Raw genomic sequence first — 8411 nt, forward strand, 5'->3', positions numbered from 1 at the left:
CGCCGCCGCTCTATACGTTGTAATCCCGCGTAACGGCCGCCGCGCCCCGCCGCGCCCCGCCTCACTCGCCATAAGGAAGTCGCCGCGTGAGGTGTGCGCCGCTGCCTCCCATCTCATCTATTCCCATCTGTTCTCTCCCGCCCCGCCCCGCCCGGTCCGTCACCCCCCGCCCTGTTCACCTCCGCCGGCGTCACACTTCATATGCCCTGCATCACCAGCAGCGAACGTCCCATGCCCCCCATAGGGTTTATATCCAGCGCTGCATCAGAAAGGTGAGGGGTTACTACCTCCACTAATTAGCCGTGATCGCACGCACACGCGACACAGGCACGCGGGCACACGCACATGACGCGTCATGCCGACTGTCTCAAAGGGAAATTACAAACACCTTCATTCATTACAAAACGTGACAAAAGGTGTAATAACGGGGGTTGCTCGAAAAGTAGACGCAATCAGAGAGTGTGTGTACAATACACAGGAACACACACACACAAGCGCACCTCACACAAACCCAACCGCTTTAAACACGGGACGCGATGAGGGTGGCACGGGGGCGCGCGCTGCTTCAACTTTCCACCCGCCTCTCCTTTCTACTCGCGGGGTGGAAATGATCAATTGTTCCCGATGAATTACTTTGGCACGGCGATATATAGAAGGGACGCGGGAAAGAGGGCGTGCAGCAGCAGCAGCAGCAGGGGTGGCTGCTGGCTGATGTGATGTCCGTCGAGCACCAAACACGACAGGCGCTGCGGCTCCGGTGGTCATTCTGGAGGGTCGCGGTCGTGGGGCGGGCCGGGCCGGGGCCAGGTGTGGCTCGAGTGGAGACGAGAACAGAGGGGGGTTGGGCAGGAGGCCGAGGGGAGGGCGGCTCCGCTGCCCCACCCACCACCACCACTACCACCACCAACCATCCGCATGCAGCTCACGCGCCCCCTAGTATTGTGCCTCGGCACGCCGGAGTGCTCCGGACCAGCCCCTGCTAACACTGTGTGTGTGTGAGGGGGTGCACACGAGAGAGTGAGTGCACGACGAGAGAGAGAGAGAGAGAAGGTCGGCGGAAGGGGAGATTGAGTAGTGGCAGGCAAACTATCCCCCTTCTCTCAACCTCCGCCTGGCCCCGCGCGCGCGCACTTTCGAATTTCGATCACAGCACGCAAGAAAAGCTTGTGCGTGCATTCGGAGTTCTCACTCACACGCACCGGACACCCAAAAGTGTGAATGTCGCACACTTGCAGCTGTATTCGTACACATGAAGGCACCAGTGTCAGTGTGCGCATTTTCAAAGAAAAAATTCACACTTCACTCACCTGTACGAATGGGCATTATGACCGATTATGACACACCTTTAAGTGTGCGACATTCAGACACTTGCGTTTGCTTCCGCGGTAGCACACCTCGACATCGACACATCAGACATCGCCTCGTTGCGCGACGCTAAACTTGGTGCGAGTAGTCCATAAACACGAGTCACATCCCCCGGGCCGACGGCGCGCACACGCACACACACACGTCCGGTTGGTTAATTAATTTCCCCGAGGCTAAGGTCACGGCTTTACCGCCGGCTCAGCTGAACGCTCTTGCGCCCGCCCCCTCCCTCCCTCTTTCGTTCCCCCGCACAACACCCTGGAGAAAAATTAACCTCCATCAGTCAGAGCCGGAGCGCGCCGCAGAGAAGTGACAGCGTTTCGAAAACGGCAAAACCGGATCGTTTTATGGGCGCAGCTGATGCTGCCCGCGCCGCCCACCGCCACCACCGCGGCCCCACACCAAGCAGCAGGCCATGCCATGCCGGGGCAGTCGTCGCAGCAGCAACTCTTGAACAAGCTGACTCAAATTAACTACCACTTAGAATCGTGTTTGATAACCCAACATTCGCAAACTCGCACTGCCAACACCGACCGCCCCGGCGCCGGCGCCGCCGAGGCAGCAGCCGGAGTGTAGGATTTTCTGGCCGGGACTTTGGTGTTTGAGTAACTCACTGCATTATGCGGGGACATGTGGGCGGCCAGCTGATAAAGCACTGCGGGGTTAAAAACGGGGCCGGCGGGGGTGTTCAGTGGGCAGGGCGGTGGGCGGGGTGGCCGGGGTGGGCGGGGTGGGCTCACTCATCTGCACAGCGGGGCGCGTCTTAGCCGGCGGGGGAGGGCTGGTCAGAGCAGCAGAAAGTTGTCGCTGGATCGCCCGCCCCGCTCACACGCCGAACTTGGTAAACGCGCGGCCGCATAATCCTTCGGGACCGAAACCGCATTGCAATCCATGCGACATTTAGTTGGGGCTCAGCCGGGCGGGGCGGGCGGGGCAGAGGGGCTCACGCACAACAAAGTTATCGCGCGGCGCCGGCGGGGAGCTCCGGAGCCACCCCATGCACGCACGCTATCAGTCCAAACTGGGAGAATAAAAAGGAGCGAAAACTCGACTTCCGCCGTCGACTCCTCGCCCCCCGCGCGCATTTCTTCCTCATCGGCAACACGACGCGCCGCTGTCGTGTTGTCTGCAGCTGCCTGCCTACAAGCCAACACCAGCGTGTTGTTCGCGATTTATGTTCCTCCTGGAGCGCTCTTCCTCCCGGAGCCCGCCTGGAGCGCGCCGCCCGGAGCCCAGGCCACCACCGCTGCCTTCGCATTCACTTCGGCTTCACCATGTTTGTCGAGTTGAGTTGCCCGGGGCCTGTTTGTGAAGGGAGGATTAACAGAAGGGCGAGGGCGCCGGCGATAAGGGCGCAGGACCTCCTCCTCGTGCTCTTATTCCCCTTCTCTTCCTCCCTACCACTCTCTTTTCCCCATCCATCCCCCCTCTCTCTCTCTCTCTCTCTCTCTCTCTCTCTCTCTCTCTCTCTCTCTCTCTCTCTCGTTCACAGAAAGAACGGATAAAATGGATGCAGCCATCGGGCCGGTAGCCGGCTCCCGGGCTATGCAGGGTAATTACCAAACTGGAGGGACACACTTACACACACACACACACACACTCACACACAGACGCGCACGCAGGCCCCCAGGTGAGGCAGCTGCTGATACACTATCTCAGCAGGAAGCCGCACTACTAACCACTTTCAACTCGGCCCCGCCTGTTTCTTTTCCAACAAAGTGTTGCGCTTCGGGTTGGCCGGCCAGCTACTTGTCTTCACAAGCCGGCTGCTCCCAGGAGAGGGAGACTTCGTATCGGCACCCGGTCTAGAGTAGCGGTGGTACTGATGCACCTGGTAAACAACACTCTCTAATACCGAACGCTTTTGAAGAATTTAGTCCAGAAGAACACAATAGGTTGCCAATTACATACAATAAATGTGTGATGTATAAAGAGCCAAAAACTCTTTTACTTTGGCAGTTGCGGGTGGCGTGGCCAAACAGCTGGTACCTCCTGGTACCTCCTGGTGAGCGTTCTTCATCCTTTCCGCTGCTGCTGCTACCCGAAGGGCTCCGAGCCCTGGGCGCCCTCACAGCGGGACGACAGGTACAGCACGCACCTGCGACGCACACCACCTGTTCCGTGTTCATCCCATCCCAGAGAGAGAGCGAGAGAGAGAGAGAGAGAGAGAGAGAGAGAGAGAGAGAGAGAGAGAGAGAGAGAGGAAAAAAAAAAAGAGAAGGAAAGAGAAAGAAGGAGGGGGGGGGGCGGAGAGCGTTGGCACCGAGTGCACAAAGTGCTGCTCGACTGACGGCAGGGCTAAGAGGGGCTGATATATTGGACAGGGCAAGGGGGGAGGCGGGGGGGAGGCGGGGGGGAGGGGATCCCGATCGCAACCTGCACCGGCCCTGCCGGGCGCCCTGCACCCTGATTAGAGGAGGCCCTCCCACCCTCCACACCGCGCCACGCCCCAGCGCCACCCACACAAGACGCCTCGGGCCGTCATTATCACGGGAAGAATCAGGCTACAAGTCACTCCGGCCCGCTACCTCCTCCTGGAGGCTCTAGCCAGGCTCCAGCCAGACCATTCAGGATTCAGGAGGGCGCAGGAGGCAGGGGGCGCCGGGGATACACAAGTCGCAGCAACATCGGATAGAGATATCAAGTCCTTTGGCCAATTTATGTCCCCCACCCCCCTCTCTCGAGCCGATTTACTTTTATTTTATATTTTTTTCGGGTAGGGCCCGACGCAGCTAGCCCTTTTCCAACATTTCGTACGTTTTCTCCCCCGCCGCAGCCACCAAGGCGCGAGATATATTATTTGCTTTTGATTGGGAGGGGGTTGGCTTTGGCGAGTGCGGTCCCCCCGCCGCTCTATAAGCCCTCGAGGCTCGGACAGGTCACGATGGCACGGCACTAGAAGGGCTCCGAGTGGCCCTAGTGCAGCAGCAGGGCGACGCGGGCGGGGCCGCGGGGACCGAGACCAGCGAGCAGCCCCCTTGTTTGAACGGGGCAAATACCCGCGCCGCGCCGCCCTTGCCTTTGCCCCAACCGACGCCGGAAAGTTTTTGATCCAGAAAGGAGAAGAAGAGGGGGAAAAATAAAGTTCTTACCCAAAGGAAAGGAAAATATGGCTTGGCCTACATTGCACGCAGTCGCTGGTCCGGCTCCTTGGCAAACACACACGCGCTCGCCCTAGAGAACGCACGGCTCAGCGCGATCCATACGGCGTGCGCCTGGTGCGGAACCAAAAGCCGCGTACGAAACTAACTGTGGACCAAGCGGGCGCTTGACGTTCTGCTCTGCCCGCCGGCCTGTGCTGCGGTGTGGGGTTACCTGACGGGCTCCCCGGCTCCCCACACGCCGCGGGCACGCGACTCCACTCGCAAAACGTACCTGCAAACAGAACGAGAACAGCATTAGCAAGCTGGGGGAGAGAGACAAATTAAGGTCCTGGTCAGGAAAATCAGAGCAGGGTACTTTAAACGGCCAATAATTTATTCTCATCAGCACAAAATAATCAACCTCAGCAAGAGCTCTAATCATTGCTGGAAATTTTTGATTACCAAAGCCACATGAATTTGTCGCATCCATTTACACTCAAAAATATGCAGATAAGTATCGAAAGTGCGACACGTGATTGCAGGGCCATACCCGTCATTATCCCTGGAGTACAGCGGATGCGAAGGGACGCCGCCGATCACGGTTCATTTGAAATTGAAAGTTTTCGTCGAACATCATGTCTTTGGGAGGAAGTCAGAGAACACAACGACTGAAGAAAAAAATATATAAAGAGAAAGGAAAAGGGCAAGGTAAGGGGTGCAAAGGCAGTCGCATGGTGCGGAGCGAGGTAGAAACAGAAGTCCACGAATCCAAACTTTGAATTGGATTCTCCAAGTGAAAGTGAACAGTGTCGCAATTTGAGTTCGGGGTGGGGAGGCAAAAAAAAAGTTTTTGGTGAGACGCATGGCACGTGACGGACGTTGTAGGTGTTGCTAAGCCCCATCGGGGTCTGGGACTTCTTCGCACCGTAAGACAACCAACTTTTTCCCCTCTACTTTTTCACCCCCTCCTCTTTTTTTTTGCCTCGTTCCGGTGATCCAGGCCGCCCAGCGCCGGCCGCTACGAGCCTTACCATCAGCCCGTAGAAATTAGCCAACGAAGGAAAGAGGGGGGCAGAGGGAGGGGCAGGTGCATGTAGCGACAAGGGCCTAACTCTCATCAGTAGTCGTGGCGCACGCCCTTCCCCACCCCACCCTCCGCCCGCTCCACACAGCTGCAGGAAAGACCGCAAAATCCCACAGCGAATCAGATTCGGCGCGCCCGCTGGCCTGGTTCTGGTTCCGCCGCCACTGCAGCACCCCCTGCCTGCACGCCCAACATTATTCGCGCAGACAGTAGGCCCAACTACAGCAGGCAGGCGCAAAACACGTGCATATGGTTGTTAAGGATAGAGTGGCAGTGAAAAGACGATGGTACCGCGCTGACAAAATATTGCCGTAGTCCCTCACAGAAGGAGTGCGGCCTCCTAACTCCCTCTCCCTATTGCTCAAGCTTATTACGCGAAAAACACTCCCTCGGCAAACTGTATATACAGGACTAGACTAGACTTTCTGCACGACGCGATGGTTCAGAGGGAAGTTACGGAGAAACTAAGTGACGAAAGGCAGAACGGCAGGAAGATAAAGCGGGGAGGAAGCTCGTCCTAGACGCCCCCTCCCCCCTCAATCCCTTCTCCACCCCTCATCCAACTCTCCTTCCGGCTCGGGCCCACATCATTGAAGCCATAACACTCGATTTAACAAACTTTTAGATGTCCCTGAAAATCACCTCAGGGCTGCTGGGTTGTGCTGGGCGCCCTCCTCCACATGCGTCCGCGGGAGCCCACATCGCAAGGGGGGCGGATGAGTTAGTGCAGAGTTTAGAGACACGTATTTCATCGCCCACGCCTCTGCATCCCTTCAAAAACTTGTCAGAATAATTACACGACGAGCTTAATCGCGACTTTCGCGTCTCGTGACGAAACTGTAATTATTTTTTTTCTATTGTTTTCTTTTTTTTCACAGGCCGACGGATGAGGATGGTTTATCCGGCAGATGCTTCGCGACCATCGATATTCATTTACCACGCGTAGGCCCTCCCCTCTGCGCCTACCTGAGGGGCGCGCCGTGCAGCTCCGCCCACCGCACGTGGCCCTGAGTCATTCCCCCGCCGTCAACCCTCGTCGTCACCGGCCAGCCGTTCCGAGAATGGAAAGGCAAAACACTTAATATGCACCCGGCGTGTGTTTGTCTGTGTATTTGACGTTTATGCCTTTTGACATCCGACTATAATGCAGTTTCATACCGGTGCGGGTAGGTTTGTGAGGGTAGGGGTGGAGGGTACCCGCGCGCGGCTCAGGAGATGACGGACTGATTAATGAATATAGCGCCGGAGAGGGTACCTACAGTTCCTCATATAAAGACCCTCCGCTACCTCCTAGAGAGGCCTTAGTACCTCCAAACCTTGGCAGAAGTCGCCTACCGGGTGGTTGTGGGCGACCTAGCCCCCTGGCCGTGGACAGGACAATCACCTAGAGCAGCTCCATGATGTGGATTGTGGACCTCTGTCGGTCTCTGCGGCGCATTGCAGACGCATCTCTCTCAAGTCGGACCGGCGGCAGCAGGGTCCACCGCTCGCCTAGACAGGATGAGGAGGGGCCGATGTGCTCCGCGGCTTGGTCGTGCGGAGCTGAGCGGCGGTCGTCGGTCCGTCTCGCCGCTGCCAGAGGCGGTCCCTATGTACGTACTCCTCTCAGATTGCCCTCGCTTGGCCGCGGGGCATAAAACCAAAAGCCAACGGCACGGAAGATGAAATGGCATCTTGCAGTACATGGCAAGAAAAAAAACAACAGCAAACCGAGAGAATAGAAAAACAAAACCCCCTCGGCAGCAGGCGACCCGCTGTCATTCATCCTCGTCGAGCGCTGACTGGCCACGCCCAATTGCATTAGCAGATCTACACTCGAAGATTCGAACAGATAATTTAAACCCAGTGATCGAGTTTATGTATTTAATTCGAAAAGTTAAGTTCTTTGCACTTTTCGGATTAGCGTTCAGATTTGGATGGCAAGGAATGACGAATGGAGAGAGAGCAGATCGAAGGAAAGCGTTTATTGTCGTGAGAAATGTTTTCTTTTTGCGCGGTATGAGGAAGATGCCCTCGGGCAGATTGCCGGACACCAGACAGGGCAAGCGCCCCCTCCGCGCCGCCGGACAGCGCAAGCAGAAAACTTCGCAGACGCCCGTCATAATAATCCCCAGGCCGAAGAACTCTGCTGCCGCAGCCGCCTCGGCTGCCGCGCTGCCGCTCTTGGGCGTCGTAATAACACTATACCCGCGACTGTGGCTCGGATAAAGCCAACGACATGTCGGTGCACTGTTAAACACCGTGGCGGTTAAAACCTCCGCTGCTGAGTTAGCTATAACTGTGCCTGCAGCGGCCGACTTTCCCACCCGACTCTCCTGCCAGCTACTGCCAAAAATTCGTCAGTGGGTTGATGGTTTAACCGCAGCCACTGACTGTTGTACATGAGAGTTGTTACCGTCTGCAGCCGCGGGCATTCCCGCCAGCCGGAACCCCAGTGGCAGGTGGTTTATAGCGCGACCCTTTCCAGTCTGCAGCCGCGGTCATTCCCGCCAGCCGAAACCCCAGTGACAGGTGGTTTTTCGCGCCGCCCTTTCCTGTCTGCAGCTGTGGTCATATCCTCCTGCCTGAACCACCAGGATCGGAGGTTTTTTCCCTCAAAAAAAAATAAAAAATAGGAATGCCGCAGTCTTCTCTCTTTCTCTCTCCCTTGGGCCGTGGTCTTCACTGTACTGCCATGGACCTCTTATCCGCGACGTCACAACCCAGAAGGCAGCCTGTGACGTCACAACCCAGTAGGCTGTCATCATGGTTGGTTGGGTTACTACTAGCCGCGAGACACGCATGTTGCTGGCAGTGCCGGGAATCGAACCCCGGCCATGCCAACTCAGCGCTCACGCTTCGTTCGTAACTTACTGAGCCATGAGAGCCCCGTGCGGGTG

General features: G+C 57.1%; 2 protein-coding genes across 4 annotated transcripts in view; both read right to left on the bottom strand.

Annotated features, from left to right (window-relative positions):
* Positions 1 to 8411, bottom strand: part of LOC113203300 (procathepsin L-like) — a 601094-nt gene that overhangs the window by 375612 nt on the left and 217071 nt on the right. Inside the window, exon 1 of one of the 3 annotated variants that reach the window (XM_052266671.1) lies at positions 6776 to 6781. The exons of the other annotated variants lie outside the window; for them this stretch is intronic. The gene's annotated coding sequence lies outside the window, so the exon portion shown is untranslated. Of the gene's footprint in view, positions 1 to 6775; positions 6782 to 8411 lie in introns of those variants that run through there. 3 annotated transcript variants of the gene reach the window in all.
* LOC113216390 (uncharacterized) overlaps positions 1 to 8411 on the bottom strand; it is a 467922-nt gene that overhangs the window by 132306 nt on the left and 327205 nt on the right. The window lies entirely within an intron of this gene.

This window comes from Frankliniella occidentalis, unplaced genomic scaffold (assembly GCF_000697945.3).
Source record: "Frankliniella occidentalis isolate FOCC.00 unplaced genomic scaffold, Focc_3.1 Scaffold41, whole genome shotgun sequence".
In the NCBI taxonomy this organism is placed as follows: Eukaryota; Metazoa; Arthropoda; class Insecta; order Thysanoptera; family Thripidae; genus Frankliniella; species Frankliniella occidentalis.